This window comes from Scylla paramamosain, chromosome 11, assembly GCF_035594125.1.
Source record: "Scylla paramamosain isolate STU-SP2022 chromosome 11, ASM3559412v1, whole genome shotgun sequence".
NCBI classification, from domain to species: Eukaryota; Metazoa; Arthropoda; class Malacostraca; order Decapoda; family Portunidae; genus Scylla; species Scylla paramamosain.
The window spans coordinates 13,908,720-13,928,719 of record NC_087161.1 but is presented as its reverse complement, the minus strand read 5'-3'; the positions used below and the strand labels follow the sequence as shown (position 1 = coordinate 13,928,719).

At 38.9% G+C, this 20,000-nt stretch overlaps 1 long non-coding RNA gene across 12 annotated transcripts in view; it reads right to left on the bottom strand.

Annotated features, from left to right (window-relative positions):
• The window catches only part of LOC135104969 (uncharacterized), a 70,865-nt gene that overhangs the window by 4,692 nt on the left and 46,173 nt on the right, over positions 1-20,000 (bottom strand). For 9 of the 12 annotated variants that reach the window (XR_010270627.1, XR_010270628.1, XR_010270633.1 and 6 more), the window contains exons 1-3: positions 9,899-10,160; positions 7,325-7,424; positions 454-624 (exon numbers count right to left, since the gene is read on the bottom strand). This is a non-coding gene — a long non-coding RNA (uncharacterized LOC135104969). Of the gene's footprint in view, positions 1-429; positions 625-7,324; positions 7,425-8,574; positions 9,038-9,898; positions 10,161-20,000 lie in introns of those variants that run through there. The other 3 variants (XR_010270636.1, XR_010270630.1, XR_010270629.1) reach the window with 3 other exon arrangements.

The window sequence follows — 20,000 nt, the reverse complement described above, 5'->3', positions numbered from 1 at the left end:
ACAGCTATTTCATCAGGACAATTCATACACGACTGTTGCAAACAAACTCTAAAAGCTTGATGCTTCATTGCTGATGTGATGTACATATACACTCATGAAACTGTTGGAAAGTAGGTACAACAATTGTTGCAACAGGGGAATTTTAAACTGAATGAAATCTTTCAAGACATCAAAATATATTATTCAACTTCATCACAAGACACGCATGCCACCTTTCCCCACACACCAGTAGCTGCATGGATGGACTGATGGGAAAGTTGTGTGTGTTTGTGTGTGTGTGTGTGTGTGTGTGTGTGTGTGTGTGTGCAGAAGTGATGCAGGAATTTATGGCTGAGTCAGACACCACCAGACACAGAGATGGGACACCACCACCATAGCACCCCCTCCTGTATATGACAACTAGGTACACACACACACACACACACACACCTTGACCTCTTTCACAATGTTCACCTTTCACCAACAGTCTGATGAACAAGGTCGCTGTAACTGTGTGCTGACAAACTAAAGTGTTGATTCCTGCAGTCGCTGCCACACATTGCAGAGCCCCGGTGAGGTGCGGCTCTTGCTCTTGAGTTAAGCAAGTCTCCCAGGTTTTCTTCTACTTGCTCTCTGTGACATCACCTGCAGGGGGACACACACATCAGTGCTCCTGTCGCATTATGGGCATCACACTGAACTCACAAGTTGGGTCCACATTCACAAACCCTCAGCTTTCTTACTAAGACTATTTTCCAGGGCCACAGAGACAATCTGATGGGTTCCCAAGACTGTTTCTCCTGTTAATGAGGTAGAAATATTGTTAATCTCTCACTTGAACCATAAGCACACCCCTAAATACCTGTGTAACTTATCAAAAAGGGCCCACATTCAGAAATACTCTTCCTTCCTACCATGAATATTTTCCAAAGCCACACACATGATCAGCCATGTCCCTAAGGCTGCTTCTCCTGTTAGTAAGGTGGAAACATTGTTAATCTGTCACTGGAACCATAAACACATCCTTAGAACTCTTACAACTTCAACTAGAGCCTCTGAAATGCAGCAGAGATGCAGCACATAAGTATGAATGAGTATGCTTCTCAGTTCAGAGATTAACACAGCACTTCACAGCACAGAAGGCACAGCACAAATCATTTACATGCACATCCATGAAAGGAAAAGGATTAAAAGAAGCAGACTGTGCAACTCCCAGCCAGTATAGTGTGTGGGGATGCCTGTGGAAGAATACACATGCTTCAGAATGGTTTGGGAAATAGCAATGAGAATGAACAAAAAGCAGCACAAGAAGGATAGCTGGTCTCCTCACACCCTTGTCTCTGGTACACAGCAGTCCCTGACTCCCCCAATCCCACATGGGGCAGCCCAGACAAGGTGTGCACACACACACACACACACACACACACACACACACACACACACACACACACACACACACACACACACACACACACACACACACACACACACACATTCATCTTGGCTGAAAGGAACTAGTGGTGTCCCATAGGGGTCAGTGTTGGGACCAATAATGTTTGTAATATATGTAAATAACAAATGAAGAAATAGTTATATGAACTTATTTGCAGATGATACTAAGCTGATGAGAAGGGTAAAAAATGTAAATGACTGTATGGTACTGCAAGAAGATTCAAATAAGATGGAGTAAATATTGGCAAATGGAATTCCATTTAAGTAAATGTAAAGTAATAGAGTTTGGTAAGAGAATACAATATACAATATTATTATGATATGGATGGTGTGGTTAAAAAAATCAAGAGGAAGTGGATTTAGGAGTAACAGTCACTGAAAATTTGACTTCGGACAGACACACTAATAAAATTACTGGAGAGATGATGAATTTGTTAAAAAGAGTAAGAATGGCATTCTCATATTTGGATGAAGGAATGTTAAAAAAGGTGTTGGTTTCCAAGATAAGACCTAGGCTGGAATATGAGGCAGTGGTGTGGTCTCCTCATACAAAGAGGAATATTATAAAATTAGGAAACACAACAAGTACTACAAAGAACATCCAAACTAAGATAAGAACATTGCAAGAATATATGCACTAACAACAACACAAATGAAGAATGGAAAAAAATGGAGAGACAACAACAACAGAAGAATAAACTACATTTTTCTTGAGACTTTTGGGAGACAGAGTGAAGAAATGGTACCTAAAGTAAAATGAATGAAAATAAAGTAGAGAAAAACAGCACAAACGAATAACAAACTGTGACGCGTGCCAACGTAGACGGATCGATACACAGAAAACTGAACAGCAAAACTATTTAAAAGAGACAAACCCAAAGGCAGCATGTTTAGCAGCAACAGAGCTAAAGGAAGAAAACCAGACTAACAATAACTGCAATATTAGGGGAAGAGACAGGACTGCCAAAGGAGAAGGAGGTGTAATGATAATGACAAGAAATGAGATGAAGACAAAAATAATGAAATATGGGGAAGGAAAAGCAGAAATGGTGAGTGTTAACTTGATGGTAATAACACTTCTGACTTCTGATCTTTCTAAAATTTCTGATTGGGGCAGAGCAAACTTGGTATTGTTCATTCCTCCATCTATCAACTCGACACAACCTTCCAGACAACTATCCCCTCTTCTTCAATGACACTCAACTGTCCCCCTCTTCTACATTGAACATCCTCGGTCTGTCCTTTACTTATAATCTGAACTGGAAACTTCACATCTCATCTCTAGCTAAAACAGCTTCTATGAAGTTAGGTGTTCTGAGACGTCTCCGCCAGTTTTTCTCACCCACCCAGCTGCTAACTCTGTACAAGGGTCTTATCCGTCCATGTATGGAATATGCTTCACATGTCTGGGGGAGTTCCACTCATACTGCTCTTCTAGACAGGGTGGAATCAAAAGCTTTTCGTCTCATCAACTCCTCTCCTCTAACTGACTGTCTTCAGCCTCTCTCTCACCGCTGCAATGTTGCATATCTAGCTGTCTTCTACTGCTATTTTCATGCTAACTGCTCTTCTGATCTTGCTAACTGCATGCCTCCCCTCCTTCCGTGGCCTCGCTGCACAAGACTTTCTTCTTTCTCTCACCCCTGTTCTGTCCACCTCTCTAACGCAAGAGTTAACCAGTATTCTCAATCATTCTTCCCTTTCTCTGGTAAACTCTGGAACTCCCTGCCTGCTTCTGTATTTCCACCTTCCTATGACTTGAATTCCTTCAAGAGGGAGGTTTCAAGACACTTATTGATCAATTTTTGACCACTGATTTGACTGTTTTATGGGACTGGCATTTCAGTGGGCATTTTTTTTTTTTATTAGATTTTTGTTGCCCTTGGCCAGTGTCCTTCCTACATAAAAAAAAAAAAAAAAAAAAACATATACAACCCAAAACAAACTCTTGGAGCAAGGAAGACTGTGAGAAAGTAACAGAAGATACCATTCAGTACTTAAGTAAATTAATCAAAAATAGTAAATGAGAATTATTGGTTGGTGACTTCAACTGCTAAGAAATGAACCGGGAAACGTTCGAGGCAGGAGGAAACGAGACTGCACGTGGAGAAAGATTTCTGAAGGTGACTATGGAAAACACAGTGATGTAATGGGTGACTGAAAATACAAGATAGAGGGGAGACGACAAACCAACAAGACTTGGCCAAACATTAATGAAAGGAATCCACCCAACTAAAGGATCAAGACGCGTGTCCCTCGGAAAAAAGTGACCATGCACCAATGGAAAGAGAGGCCGACGGTGACGTCAGCGAAGAGGATGAAGCACACAAAGAAAACAGGAGAAACTATGGCACAGTGAATACAGAGCATCTTAAGAGACTGTTTGAGCCAATGGACTGGAGAAAGCTGAAGAGAGCAAATGAGGTGCAAGATGAGCATGGCATTTTTATGGAACTAGATGAGGCAGCAGTGAATACATGTGTCCCAGTGTACAAACCTAACGAAAGAGGAAGACAAGTGTGGTTCAATGCAAGAAGTGGAACAGCAAAGAAAACAAGAGGCCAAGCATGTATAACAATGAAAAGAAATGGAAATCAAACAAATAAAGAGGACTTTAAGATAGCAAGAAATAAATATGTGAAAATAAGGCGAGAGGAAGAGAAAGGATAAGAAAAGGATTTAATTGTGAAGTGCAAGGAAGAACCAAAACTGCTCTACAGATTCATAAATAGAAAAAAAATAAACTAAAAGAAAAAAAATAAAAAGGTTGAACGATGGACATGAAACATATGAAGAACCAAAAGACACGACTGATTGAATTGCTAACTGAATTGCTAAAGAAAAAGTACCAGCAAGTTTTGACAGAAGAATCAGAATTTAAAGAACCACAAGACAAGAAGACAGAAAAGCAAATGTGGGAAATTACAGCAATGAAAGAAGTAGTTTATAGAATGATGGAGGAACTGGAAAAGAGAAAAGCAACAGGACCAGATGGAGTGAACCAGCACATGACATAATGAAAAGCTCACCATCAACGGTAAGAGTGCCCAAGGAATGAAAGAAAAACACACATTGTGCCGATTTATAAAAGTGGAAAGAAAGAAGAGCCACTAGACTGTAGACCAGTATCACTTACCAGCACAGTATGGAAGGTCTGTGAAAAACTGAGAGAAGCACTGGACAGAAGTTGTAGAAAAACACAATATATATAACAGAAAAACAGTACAGCTTTAGACAAAAAGCAATCATATGTAACCAACCTGATGAACTTCTATTCAAGAGTGGCTGACATAACACAGGAGAGGGATGGATGGGCAAACTGTGTGTATTTACATCTGAAAAAGTTTTTGGCAAAGTTCCCCAAAAGTTTTTTTTATTTTTTTTATTTTTATGTAGGAGGGACACTGGCCAAGGGCAACAAAAAAATCCAATTAAAAAAATGCCCACTGAGATGCCCGTCCCATAAAAGGGTCCAAAGCAGTAGTCAAAAATTGAAAGATAAGCATTTTGAAACCTCCCTCTTGAAGGAATTCAAGTCATAGGAAGGTGGAAATACAGAAGCAGGCAGGGAATTCCAGAGTTTACCAAAGGAATGAATGATTGAGAATGCTGGTTAACTCTTGCATTAGAGAGGTGGACAGAATATGGGGTGAGAAAAAGAAGAAAGTCTTGTGCAGCAAGGCCGCAGGAGGAGGGAAGGCATGCAGTTAACAGGATCAGAAGAGCAGTTAGCATGAAAATAGCGGTAGAAGACAGCTAGAGATGCAACATTGTGGCGATGAGAAAGAGGCTGAAGACAGTCAGTTAGAGGAGAGCTGACGACAAAAAGCTTCTGATTCCACCATGTCTAAAAGAGCAGTATGAATGGAAGCCCCCCAGACATGTGAAGCATACTCCATATATGGACAGATAAGGCCCTCGTACAGAGTTAGCAGCTGGGGGGTGAGAAAAACTGGAGGAGACATCTCAGAATGCCTAACTTCATAGAAGCTATTTTAGCTAGAGATGAGATGTGAAGTTTCTAGTTTAGATTAATAAGAAAAAGAGAGACCAAGGGTGTTCAATGTAGAAGTGGGGGACAGTTGAGTGTCATTGAAGAAGAGGGGATAGTTGTCTGGAAGGTTGTGTTGAGTTGATAGATGAATGAATTGAGTTTTTGAGGCATTGAACAATACCAAGCTTGCTCTGGCCCAATCAGAAATTTTAGAAAGATCAGAACTCAGGCTTTCTGTGGTTTCCCTGCATAAACTGTTTGCTTCTTGAAGGGTTTGACATCTACGAAAAGACGTTAAAAGTGCAGGGTGGTATCATCAGCATAGGAGTGGATAGGACAAGAAGTTTGGTTTAGAAGGTCATTGATGAATAATAAGAGAGTGGGTAACAGGACAGAACCCTGAGGAACACCACTGTTAATAGATTTAGAAGAACAGTGACCGTCTACCACAGCAGCAATAGAACGGTGAGAAAGGAAACTTGAGATGAAGTTACAGAGAGAGGGATAGAAGCCATAGGAGGGTAGTTTGGAAATCAAAGCTTTGTGTCAGACTCTATCAAAAGCTTTTGATATGTCTAAGGCAACAGCAAAAGTTTCACCAAAATCTCTAAAAGAGGATGACCAAGACTCAGTAAGGAAAGCCAGATCACCAGTAGAGTGGCCTTGACAGAATCCATACATAATGGTGATCAGATAGAAGGTTGTAAAGTGATAGATGTTTAATAATCTTTCTGTTGAGGATAGAATCAAAAACTTTAGATAGACAGGAAATTAAATCAACAAGACATAGTTTGAGGGATTAGAACAGTCACACTTTTTAGGAACAGGCTGAATGTAGGCAAACTTCCAGCAAGAAGGAAAGGTAGATGTTAACAGACAGAGTTGAGTTTGACTAGGCAAGGTGCAAGCACAGAGGCACAGTTTTTGAGAACAATAGGAGGGACCCCATCAGGTCCATAAGCCTTCCGAGGGTTTAACATCATTGCGAAGAATTTTAATAGGTAGTAGTAGTAGTAGTAGTAGTAGTAGTAGTAGTAGTAGTAGTAGTAGTAGTAGTAGTAGTAGTAATAGTAATAGTAATAGTAGTAGTAGTAGTAGTAGTAGTAGTAGTAGTAGTAGTAGTAGTAGTAGTAGTAGCAGTAGTAGTAGGAGGGTGGAGGAGAGAGAGGAACAAGCCTTGAATCGTCCAAGGTAGACTTTTTAGCAAAGGTCTGAGCAAGGAGTTCGGCTTTGGAGACTGATGTGATAGCAGTGGTGCCATCTGGTTGAAATAAAGGAGAAAAAAAGAAGCAAAGTTATTGGAGATGTTTTTTGGCTAGTTGCCAGAAGTCATGAGGGTAGTTAGATCTTGAAAGATTTTGACACTTTCTGTTAATGAAGGAGTTTTTGGCTAGCTGGAGAACAGATGTGGCATGACTTTGGGCAGAAATATAAAGCACATGAGATTCTGGGGATGAAAGGTTCAAATACCTTGTGTAAGCCACCTTTCTATCATGTATAGCACAAGAACAGGTCGTGTTAAACCAAGGTTTGGAAGGTTTAGGTCGAGAATAAAAGTGAGAGATATATGCCTCCATGCCAGACACTATCACCTCTGTTATGCGCTCAGCACACAGTCAGATTAAAAAACTGAGCATCGCATCTTCAGAGCATGTGTGTGATGACAACTTGCCAGTTTTTGATACCTCCCATTGCAGCAAGTCAAGCATCAGAGCTTTGGTCTGTGGGCTTTACAATTCATCATTTCTTTCTTTCTTTTTTTTTCTTTTTTGCAGTGCAAACTTTTCCACCACTTTGTGGAATTTTCCCTCTGTTACATGACATGACAATTAAAAACTTTCAAATTTTGGAATTTTGGGCTGAGAATTCTCAATTGTGCCAACAAAATACAGTATTCACCTGAACCACCTGTCAGTCACAAGGCTCCCAGTGAGGTGTGATTGTTCCTGAGTCATGGAAGTCTCCCAAGGTTTCTTCCACTTGCTTTCCGTGTTACCACCTGCAGGGAAAACGCACACATCAATACTCCTGCTGCTTGATACATGTTTGACTCACAACTTAGTCTAGAATTTAACCATTCACTACAACATTACACAGCATGGAATGCACAGCTGAAAACATTTATATGCACATTCAAGAAAGGAAACAACTAAAGAAGCAGATTGTGCAATTTCTAGCCAGTATAGTGCATAGACATGGCTGTGAAAGAAAAGAAATGCTTCATGATGGTCTGGGAGTCAGGAAAGATGTGATAAGTACTAGTAGTTAAAAGAGTTCATCACCAGGTAGGACAAGATGGATGACTAATTTTTTTCACACCCTCGTCTCTGGTAAAAGTCACTCACAAAAATTATGGGCCCAGGGCAGGTGTTTTTCCACTTAACCTTCCACATCTTCTAATCTTTGGTGGATTAACTTAACAAGTAAAAGTTTCTATACGAAGGGCGGCAGTTCACTCAAAGGAAGGGGATCAAGTAAATCCATTCACACCTTTTGGCTGTGGGCCTTCCCTCCCCTTCATCTCTCTCTCTCTCTCTCTCTCTCTCTCTCTCTCTCTCTCTCTCTCTCTCTCTCTCTCTCTCTCTTTAATAGGCTGTTTGGATAACTATTTCACTCTAGAGAGAGAGAGAGAGAGAGAGAGAGAGAGAGAGAGAGAGAGAGAGAGAGAGAGAGAGAGAGAGAGAGAGAGAGTTTGGCCAGTGCTGGGAGGGGTCGGTGACTTGACACGTATTCCCACACCTGGACACCAGCAACCACCACCACCACTCAGCAGCCTGCAAAGATCCTCAGTGCATGTGAAGTCACTCGGTGTTATCAACAGAGAAGATGGTGACCAGCATGAGGCCACATATTTTTGAGGGCTTCATGGATAGGGTATATCTGTAGGTATATCTGATATTGCTTGTATGTGAGAGAAGTTTGTGTCTGTGCTACCACCTGGTGACAACCACTCGTTCTAAAAGCTACCCAATATTTAGAGGGGAGTGAGGACGGAAGAGTGGTGAAAGTAGGGGGTTTGGGAGGAGGGGTGGAAGTAAGCCACCTCTGTTTAACCAGCCATTATTACCTGACAACCCCAACAGATACTGCTTCATTTCCACCAGTTTTCAGACCTCACCTGCAGCGGCCGCGTCACGGTACCTACCTACCTACACCACGTGTCGCTTTCCTGCCACACCGACGCCGCCCCGTGACACTGACGCCAATATTCACAACACAACGAATACTTGCCGCTGCGTGACAGTCTTCGAGCAGAGAGGGAGGGAGGGAGAGGCATCAACTCCCCCTCCAACGCGCTAGTGATGGAGTGAGAGGTAATAAGATGGCTCTTGGTAGTTCGCTCGTCTTAAAACACGCAATGAATCAATCATTATTATTTAAATGTTAGTGTCCTTTAGTGCAACATGAAGTCGCTATTTAATATCAACCGATACAATTCGAAAATGAAGCTCGTGAAATGTGGACACTGAGGGAGTAAAAACACGTCATTATGCTGAGGTCGTCGACTGGCGGGGCGGTGCCTCTGTCTGCCCGCCTCTGTCTGGGGAACTCTTGGAAATGTCGACAATGCAGTGCAACAGTTTAGGGTTATTATTCATTTGATGGCTAATTAGTTAAATGTTTTAAAGTTACAACATCTCACATGTTGTGAGACATCTCACAATGATTTCCTGGAACACAATCGGGAATATTGCCACAGGTATGAACACTAATTGCAGAAAATAATTGCTAGCCTTGGACGAGTGTAGCATAGTAAAGTATAAACACAAGTGGATATTCAAATACCATGATAAGTAAACATGGCGGTCATCATAACACTAGCAGCAGGCAGCTCCCTACTTGTTTTTGGTGGTAAGAGGCGGTATTTAGGCTTATTTTGGCTCCCTACCCAAAATCCCCGCTTTCCCACCAGGTCCCCAATATTGTAGGGGTTACAAGTCGAAAAAAAAAAAAAATAGGAAATGAGCCGCGCTGCTAATCTAGTAATTTACCCGATGACAAACTGCAGTGAAATGAGCTAGTTCTTGATACTAAATTAAATATACAACCACTGCAGAAAAAAAAAAAATCAAACCCTCATTTTCAGAAACAAAACTTGCAAAATTACATCAGAACAACCCAACGACAGGGAAGGCCGCCCTACAATGCCTGTGTATACCACCATACTGTGCCCCCTCCTGCGTTAGGAACACGAGCACACACACAACACATTACCATACCAATAAGCAGTAATACCCTCCCCCACAAACACTAGTTACTGTACATGGCAATTTTATCTTCCTTGACACGGTAGCTGCCCTCTCTCTCTCTCTCTCTCTCTCTCTCTCTCATATTGTAGATACCGTAAGTTATGTAATTAAATCAATCTGATTAGTACATAAATGTCTGTTGCTCCTTGAGATTCACTTGCAATATTGAATTACTAAGTCAACATACGTACTACAGCTGGAAGTGAACTTTGATATGATTTACCAATAAGTTAGCGTGGGTGACGCGGGGTGACCACACGAAGGCGATGAGGCAACACGGAAAAATATAACGCTCTCATCTTCACTGAGTCTGTCCCTCAAGATATGCGCATAAGTATGGAGTGGGAAGTCTGCCGGTAGTGCGTTACCAACAAAACCAGGAATCTTAAAGTCCACTGCCGACTAGAACATTACCAGGCAAAACAACCGCTATATCAGCAAGTTTTGTGTATACCGACAATGATATTTCAGCCTCTCCTTTCTCAATATTGTTTAGAAACTCAGCGCTCTGATATCAGTACGCCTCTGCAGATGTTGGCAGCCCTGCGGGACCCCACAACACAGCGCCTCACCACTTGCTGATTGGCTAAACCTTATTTAGCCGCTCACATTTTGCGCTTCGCTGCCTGACGCAAGCCGCGCCGCTCGCCCGCTCGACACCACAGGAAGAAATGCATGGAATCTGTAAAGGTACGTTTACACCGAGGCAAACACTAGCAACCTGGTAGCATGCTAACTGGTAGCATGCTATCAGGTTGCCTCTGTTTGCCCGGTTGCCTGGCAACCAGAGTTTGCCTGCTACCAATTTGCCAACGGTCGCCGGCTATCCGCAGCTGATGGGTTCAGTTGCCTGGTTGCCTCGCTCGCGATGGTTGTGTGGGACATAAACACGGTTAAAAAAGTGATTGAGGAGTACCGGGAGAGGAGAGTCCTCTGGGATTTATGTGACCCAGCATACAAGGATAACAAAAAGAAAGTTAAGATCTGGGAGGATCTAGCTAAAGTGTTTAATTGTGATGTGAAAGAAATAAAGGATAAAGTGAAAAATCTGCGCACTACATTCCACAAATACAGAAAAAAGAAAAGTGGATCAGCTACAAGCGAACAATGGATTCACTACAATTCTCTCACCTTCTTGCTTGAAGTCGATGCACCTAAAAAGGGACTGTCCACTGAAGAGGACATTTCTCAGGTTTTTACATATCATATTCATATTGTAGTTGCTTTTATTTGAACGTTATAACATGTGTTAATATTCATTTATGAGGAGAGTTATTTTATTGCTTATACTAATGCGTGTGTGTGTGCTGACGTGTGTGTGTGTGTGTGTGTCATGGATATACACGCGAGCAGGATTCATATAAATGGATAAGACATTGGAAATGTTATTCAATTTATTTTATTTCATTGATATCGCTTTCTCTCTCTCTCTCTCTCTCTCTCTCTCTCTCTCTCTCTCTCTCTCTCTCTCTCTCTCTCTCTTTCTCTTTAATCTTAATCTACTTTCTGCATATACATGATACATGGCGACATATGTATGGTTGAAAATAAGAAAATGAACTCATTTAGAGTTTAACATAATAATATTAAGAAGTCTTAACTAAGAACAAAAACACCTCTGCGCTTCAGTTTTTTACAATGGAAATTACTATGTGCACAATGGAAAATTCATGAAGGTCCTTCTTGCTTGATTAAATGCAAGCGTCTTGCCACGACACTTGTCCTTCTCTCGACATAAAGTAAGTTCTAAACTCATCTCTGACATTTTTTGCATTTTGTGGTGCCCTTCTAGGAATTCTCCGAAGATTAATAATTCCAGAGTCTCCTTCAGTAATAGTTCTCCAGGGATACACCCCACTTCGTCACCAATTCGGTTCGTCACCTACCCCGTTCGTCACCAAAAACCCATTTCGTCACCAACAAAATTCCGTTGTCCACCTGCGTGCAATCCGTTTCGTCACCACTAAGCATTTATTGCTTCTTTGTGTAAGAGGGGAACTAAAACGTAAAATGGAATATGTGAGTTGCCTGCATTGCCATTTAATCGTCGGTGATATCCCTCTACGTCATTATTTGTGCGTATGCTTTGACCAAACACGCACCAATCTGCTGGTGTCCATCGTCCAGTAATCCAAGTATCACGTATATATATATGAAATGAATATGAAAGAGAGGAAGAGTAGGAAAATAAGAAAAACAAAGTGACACACACACACACACACACACAGATGTATGAGAGTGATGGGGAGGGGAGGAAGACGGGAGGGCTGCTCTGATCACGGGAAGGACAGGGGATAGACCCATACACACGGGTGAGCAGCCATGACGAAAGTGCGAAATTATGCACACTGAATACTGAATCGGAAAAAAAGACAGATTAGCTCAAATGCTTCAAACGGTTACCTATTTGTGGATTCACGCCAGGGAAACGTTTTTGCTATCGTTAATTAACGTTTATGGGGGAGGAAGGAGGAATATATATATATATACACAGAGAGAGAGAGAGAGAGAGAGAGAGAGAGAGAGAGAGAGAGAAATATGGGAAATGGAGGGAGGGAAAATAACTGACACCTGATAAGATAAGGACGGGCCACGGTCAGTCAGTCTCTCTCTCTCTCTCTCTCTCTCTCTCTCTCTCTCTCTCTCTCTCTCTCTCTCTCTCTCTCTCTCTCTCATTCTTTTTTTCTCATTCTCTCTCTGCTGCCGGCCCGCGGCCAGTCCCTCCCTCCCTCTCATCATCTCTTTCTTTCTCTATTTTTTCTTTCTCAGAGAGAGAGAGAGAGAGAGAGAGAGAGAGAGAGAGAGAGAGAGAGAGAGAGAGAGAGAGAGAGAGTTAGTGAAATGATAATGTTATGGCTGAAAGAAAGGCATTAACCTGTGGTCCCGTGAAACTGCCGCCGAGAGAGGTTCCTATTAAACTGACAATGTGACAGTGAGACAGTCTTATCCATTAGCTCGATGACTTGATCGGAACCATTGACGGTTTTCTCAACACCAAGTCAGACATTCACCTCAGCATGGCCTCCAGTAGTCACTCCTGTTCAGGTTGTGGGAAGGAAGTGCGACCACGGCAGCATGCTCTACTGTGTGACAACTGTCACCAGTGGAGACACAGAGTGTGTGACACAAACATGACTCAGGAGATGTACAGGTGAGAATGCAAATCATGATGGGTAGTGCGCACAAACAATGATGTCGAAGGCTGGCATAGACGCATTAATACACGCGCCAATAAACACAACATATCTATATACCTCCTCATTCCGCTTCTTCACAAAGAAGCAATGATGGTTAACTTGCAGTTGCAGTTAGTTGCTGAGCAATCCTTGAAATCCAGCACAAGAAAAGGAAACAATAAGAAGCAGGTCCATCTGTGGAAGTTGTGGGATGCCTACGAAGAGAAATCCATCACCACAACTAAATTTCTGAGAAGCTGTAAGCAGTTTATTCCTGGTCCAACATAAGAGCTGCACATGTCCTCACTGCTGTATTTTAACTTTTTCAATGTTTTAATGTTTTTAATATTTTAATGTTTTTTATAGTTTTAATGTTTTAATGTTTTTAATATTTTAATGTTTTTAAAATAAAAAATATATTTTAATGTTTTTATAGTTTTAATGTTTTATTGTTTTTAATATTTTAATGTTTTTACAATAAATAAAATATTTGGTGACGAAACGGGTGTAAATGAAGGTGACGAAACGGGTTCAAAAAATGGTGACGAAACAGTTTGGTGACGAAACGGGCAGCACCCTTCTCCAGCTGCCAAAAGCTATTGTTCCGTCTTGCCTGTCACAGTCAAAAGATCCTGGCGGGGTATAAATCATTCGCGAGTCTTTTCTTTTCCTTAAGAAATTATGTAAATAGCAGCAGGCTAGAGTTACGAGCTTTGTGTTCTCTACATTCAAAAGTAATGGCTTTCGGAAGACTCTAAATACTGAGGACATTATGCCGAATGTATTTTCGATAATTCTACGTGCACGACTAAGCCTATAATTAAAAATTCGAGAGGCTTTGTCCAATGAAAGACCAGGGTACGGTTTTAACAAATTTTCACTTAGAGCAAATGCATCGTCCGCCAGGAGAACAAACGGTAGGTCTACTTCTCTTCCTGGCAAAGGCTCTGGAGGTGGTAGATTCAAGGTCTTATTTTCCATTTTCTTGTAAAATGTGGTCTCACGAAATACACCCCCATCTGATATTCTTCCTTGGCATCCTACATCAGCAAAGGTGAAGCAATAATTTGCGTCACATACAGCCATTAAAACTGTACTAAAAGTGCCTTTGTAGTTGAGGTACATACTTCCACAATTTTCTGGGTTCTGCATTACAACATGCTTTCCATCAAGGCACCCTATGCAATGAGGGAAATTCCAAGATACCTCAAAATCTCGAGCAATTTGCCTCCAATGATCTTCCGATTGTGGAATCTGAAATGAAAAAAAAATCCTATGTATTATTAGGTCTCTACTATGCTTTTCAGCAGCTCTGTTACCTCGATATATATATATATATATATATATATATATATATATATATATATATATATATATATATATATATATATATATATATATATATATATATATATATATATATATATATATATATATATATATATATATATATATATATATATATATATATATATATATATATATATATATATATATATATATATATATATATATATATATATATATATATATATATATATATATATATATATATATATATATATATATATATATATATATATATATATATATATATATATCTTTTTTTTTTCCTTTTTTTTTCTTTTAATCTTCCCTATTGACTTCATTATGAACACCAGTATTGAGTTTATTCCAGTCGTACATCACTGCATCTGGGAACCACTTACTTACTTGCTATGTATTTCATAAGTGTTCTATAAATCTGACGTATTCTATAAAATACACACACACACACACACAGAGAGAGAGAGAGAGAGAGAGAGAGAGAGAGAGAGAGAGAGAGAGAGAGAGAGAGGGGGGGGGGCGAGGGGACACACTGCAAGAGGAGAGTAATGGCGAGAGATGCAAGGTGTAGATGGTGAGAGGGAAGAGAGTGAGAGAGAGGGAGAGGAACTGAGATGAACAATGGATAGAGATGTGTGTGTGTGTGTGTGTGTGTGTGTGTGTGTGTGTGTGTGTGTGTGTGTGTGTGTGTGCGCGCGCGCGCTCGTGCGACCATGTGAATTGATTTGAACTGAAGTGAATTGAATTTATTCTTTCTCGGATTTTAAGTTCAAAGTATGGAGAACAGCTCCTGTTATTATAAACATTGTTTCATCCAACAAATACACACACACCCACCCACCCACCCACATTCCCTCTCTCTCTCTCTCTCTCTCTCTCTCTCTCTCTCTCTCTCTCTCTCTCTCTCTCTCTCTCTCTCTCTCTCTCTCTCCACACGCAAAACCAAATATGCAGACACAAAAAAAAAACACAAAATCAAATAAAAAAACAATTCACTCAGAACATTTCATTGGCACTGCATGATAACAATTCTACACACACACATGACAGTTCCCTCGTTTCCTCTCCCTTCCCTCTCTGCATGGGCGGTTTTATAAAGTATTCAGGACAAGGTTTCATCCTCATCTTCTCTCCGCCGGATTAGAGATCACACAGTCATTAAAAAAAGAAAGTTTTTTTTTTTTCAATCAGCTCTAATTTCATAGTTCCTTTATAGTAAGTTTATCTCCTCGTCTTGCATCGAGCATCGGAGGGAGGATTAGGTGAAGCGGGAGATGAAGGGGGCGGAGGAAGGGAGGCATGGAGAGATGAAGGGAAGGGAGGGGGAAAGATTAAAGGCATGAGGAAGGGGGACATAATGTGTAATGAAGAGATGCAAAGAGATGAATGGAGGGAGACTGGAAGGTACAGTGTTAGACAGACAGACAGAGAGAGAGAGAGAGAGAGAGAGAGAGAGAGAGAGAGAGAGAGAGAGAGGATTGTTTAGAAATGATGTGTGATACTATTCAGACTGTTTCATCTCTCTCTCTCTCTCTCTCTCTCTCTCTCTCTCTCTCTCTCTCTCTCTCTCTCTCTCTCTCTCTCTCTCTCTCTCTCTCTCTCTCTCTCTCTCTCTCTTCATCTCAGTTTTCATTTCTATCAACCCTCATTTATTTTCTTTTCCTCTTCATTTGTCTGTCCCCACTTACTTCTGATCAAAATTACTTCTTATCTTTTTCTATCTCAGTTCCCATTTATCTTCCTCTCTTTTGCATCTCTGATCTCTATGTTTCTGTATTACTAACTTCAGCTTCTCTTCCTTGCATTTCTCCCTCTCTTCCTCTTTCACATACAGTCCGTCCTTCAATTTACTCTCCCCCTCTTTCTCTTCCTCCTTCTCCTCATCCTCTTCGTTCGCTTACCGTTCTTTTTTTCCCCCTCTTTCTCCATTATTGCCTTCATTTCAAGTCTCCTCTTCCCTAGATTTCCATACGTCCCTTTTCGCATTTTTCATCCTTATCTCTACCTCCTTCTCTGATATTCCTTCATTTTCTTTATTTCTTTTCCCATATCCTTTTTTCTCCATTAAGTGTCTCAAATGTTTACCTTATTTTTTTATTTATTTATTTATTTAATTTTTTTACTTTTCTATTATGTGTTCTTCTTTTCGTTGTTCTATCATTTCGCGTCTACATCTTTTCAATCTTTCAAATTTATTTCCTTCCATTTCGTGTTTTTTTTTTTTTGTCTCAGATTTACTCTTAAATTTCTTCAATTATTTTTCCTTACACATTTCTGTTTTCATTATTTTCAATACTCTATTTACATTTGTTTTTATTATTATATCGTTTTATGAGCAATCATCTTTGTTCCTCATTTACTTTGTATTGCACCTCTTTTATTTGTCTTTCTCTTCTCTGGCTATGCAATTTTCCTATTTCATTAATTTCATCCTATTATATTTGTTTTCACTTTGGACTATTTTCTAGAACCTCTTCATAATTTCTTTGTTTATATAATTTATCACGCATTTTGTCTATTTCGCTCATTCCGGAAATATTTCTCCTTCTCCTCTTTCATCTTCATTTGTCATTCTCTTTTCACAGTAGTTTTTTCACTATTCCTTATATTCATTAATTCGACAGATATTCCTTCATCTCTCTCTCTCTCTCTCTCTCTCTCTCTCTCCTCTCTCTCTCTCTCTCTCTCTCTCTCCTCTCTCTCTCTCTCTCTCTCTCTCTCTCTCTCTCTCTCTTTCATCTTCCCATGCCTTCAATATTATTTTATCAGTACACTCTTTCTTTCCTATATTTCATGTTCATCCATTCACTCTCTATTCCTCCATTCCACAAGTATTCCATCTTCTTCACTTTTTTCTTCTTTTCATTCATTCATCATCATCTTCCCTTGTTCTTTGGACCATGCAATATTTCATTCTTAAATTTATCATCATCTTCTCTCCCTCTATTACGTCATTTTACAAATATCATATCTCCTTTTTCACCTTCCTTCTCTTCTCTTCATCATTTCCTTCCCTTCTTCCTCTTTTTCCCTTGGCTGCACTCTCTTTCCTTCTTAAATTTCGAATATTCATCTTTCCTTTCTGCTCCTTCCTTCCAAAGGTATTCCTCATCGTTCTTCATTTTCCACGTCTTTTACTTTTTTCCCTTTTTATCTTTCTCTCCTTTTTCTGTTCTCTTCAATATGCATTTTTTTCATTCTTAAATTTGGTACCATCTCTCATTCTATTCTTTCATTCCATATTTACTGTTTTTTTTTTTTTATCTTTCGTCTCTTTTCTTCTGTTCCATTCCATTTTATCTATTTTCTTACCCATGTACTTTTCCTTTTTTTTTTCTTTTTATTTGGTATCTTTTAAATTTCCCCTGTATTCGCTTATTTTCAGAAATATTTCATTTTTTTTTTTTCATATTCTCTTGTCTTCATTCATTTTTTTTAATACTTTTGCTTTCCTTCTTATTTTCTCTTGGACATGCACTCTTCTTCTTCTTTCTCTTCCTCCTCCTCTTCTTGTTCTCGTTAGTGTTCTTGTTCTGTTGTCCCCTTGGTCATACACTCTTTCATTTTAATTTAGAAAGTTAGTTTACTAAAAGTGTTTCCCTAAAAAGTTGTTTCCCTTCGTTTCTCTTGGATATTGCTCGCTTTTTTCTTCTTCTTTATCCTCCTCCTTCTCTTCTTGTTATTGTTCTGTTGTTCCTTTGGCCAAGCACTCTTTCCTTCTTTAACCCAGTAAGCTAATGTGGTGTTACTAAGACTGAGTTCCACTTTAATATTTTATAATATATATATATATATATATATATATATATATATATATATATATATATATATATATATATATATATATATATATATATATATATATATATATTTTTTATTTATTTATTTTTTTTTGTACCCGTACGAAGGGCAATTTTAGTGTGACTATACCCGTTTATTGTCCTTTATTGCATACTACTTCACTTTCGCTCTAATTCCATTGCCCACGTTGATTTGATGTTTGTTGTTAATGCAGAGCGCGCGTAGATTTAATAGGAGGCAGTAACGTCCTTCACCACACGTTATGTACTCTCCTCCCCCCCCCCCTCTCTCTCTCTCTCTCTCTCTCTCTCTCTCTCTCTCTCTCTCTCTCTCTCTCTCTCTCTCTCTCTCTCTCTCTCTCTCTCTCTGTCTCTGGCAACAATCCTGTGCTACTTGGTGTCATAAAGTTCCGTGCAGCGCTCAAAGCAAAACTGGCAATTAAAGGAATACATACAGATAAACAAGTGCAAGTAATTCCACATACAAAAACAAGACAAAAGAGAATAAAACAGAAGAAAACGAAATACGTTGAAATCTTACACCTATCTAGTCTTAATTAGTCACAGAAGTGAAAATAATGATTAAAAAAAAAATATATCTCTACAAATACAAAAGAGCAAATAAACAAGTGCCTGTAGCTCCACACAGACACGTGACACAACACATCCAAATTCAACATTTCGTGGGAATTCCCGCTCACCTGTGAAGAAAATGAGTGAAAATAAAAATACACATGTAGAAATAAAAAGAATGAATAAATAAATGCATACATAAAATTTTACACTCCAATGCACAATAAAATAAAGCCAGCTTCCCCACATTTCGTCTAAATGTAACATTTAAATTCTTCACTGAACTAAACTGGAAAAAACAGAGAAGTTGTATTTCGCAACAATAAAACAAAATAAACAAATACATACTACTCAGCAACAATACTTAACATAATATTATGTTCAAGTCCTCAATATTTAGTCAAAATGTAGCGCTTAAAATATTACCTAAATTACATAAATAAACTATTTTCTTTAAACAATAGAGAGACAGACAGAGAGAGAGGGAGAGAGAGAGAGAGAGAGAGAGAGAGAGAGATCAACAATATTAATTAAAAATACAACTGCAATAATAATAATAATAATAATAATAATAATAATGATAATGATAATGATAATGATAATGATAATAATAATAATAATAATAATAATAATAATAATAATGAAGGTGTATGGAGTTGAGTTTATTCACGATCGGTTTCACCTACATCTTCAGGGGAACTGGCTTTGTTCCGGTCCAGAGCCTCCTTGTATTGGCATGGTGGCAACTCACGGTGCGCCGCTGAAACCACTATGCCAATATAAGGAGGCTCTGGACCGGAGCAAACCCAACTGAAAAAAAAAAAAAAAGTAAATAAAAAAAAAAAATAATAATAATAATAACAATAACAATAAAAATAATAACATCCCATTTCCAATTCTTCATCTAAATCCAAAAGCCTAAAATGTACACTGAACCCTAATGAAAACTATGAAAAAAAATATATATAAGCAAAATAAATAAATAAATAAATAAATAAATAAATAAATAAATAAATAAATAAAATAAATAAATAAGCAAATAAAGAAATAAACCCGCAGAGTTCAAAATTTAACAGTATCGCATTCCAAATTTCCTGTGAACAGAGAGCATAAATCTTCGCGGCACTGTAATGAAAAGAAAAACGCTTCTTATACAAACAAACTAACTAAACAAACGCAAATAATTCAGAGTGAAGCAGAAAAAGAACAAGACATTTCACACTGTTTAGATGCAACACATACATTTCCACTAAATTGTAAAGTAATATTAAGTTCTAAAGTAAATAAACATAAAAATGTATACTTGGCGAAAAAAAAAGAAAAAAAAAACAAAAAAAAAATCTGCCTTATAACTTAGTGTGAAATAAAAATAAAAGTTACTTTCTTCGTACGTGGTAGTGGGAGACACAGGTCTTTTCTTTACATTAATCAAAAGTTCATACCATTTTTG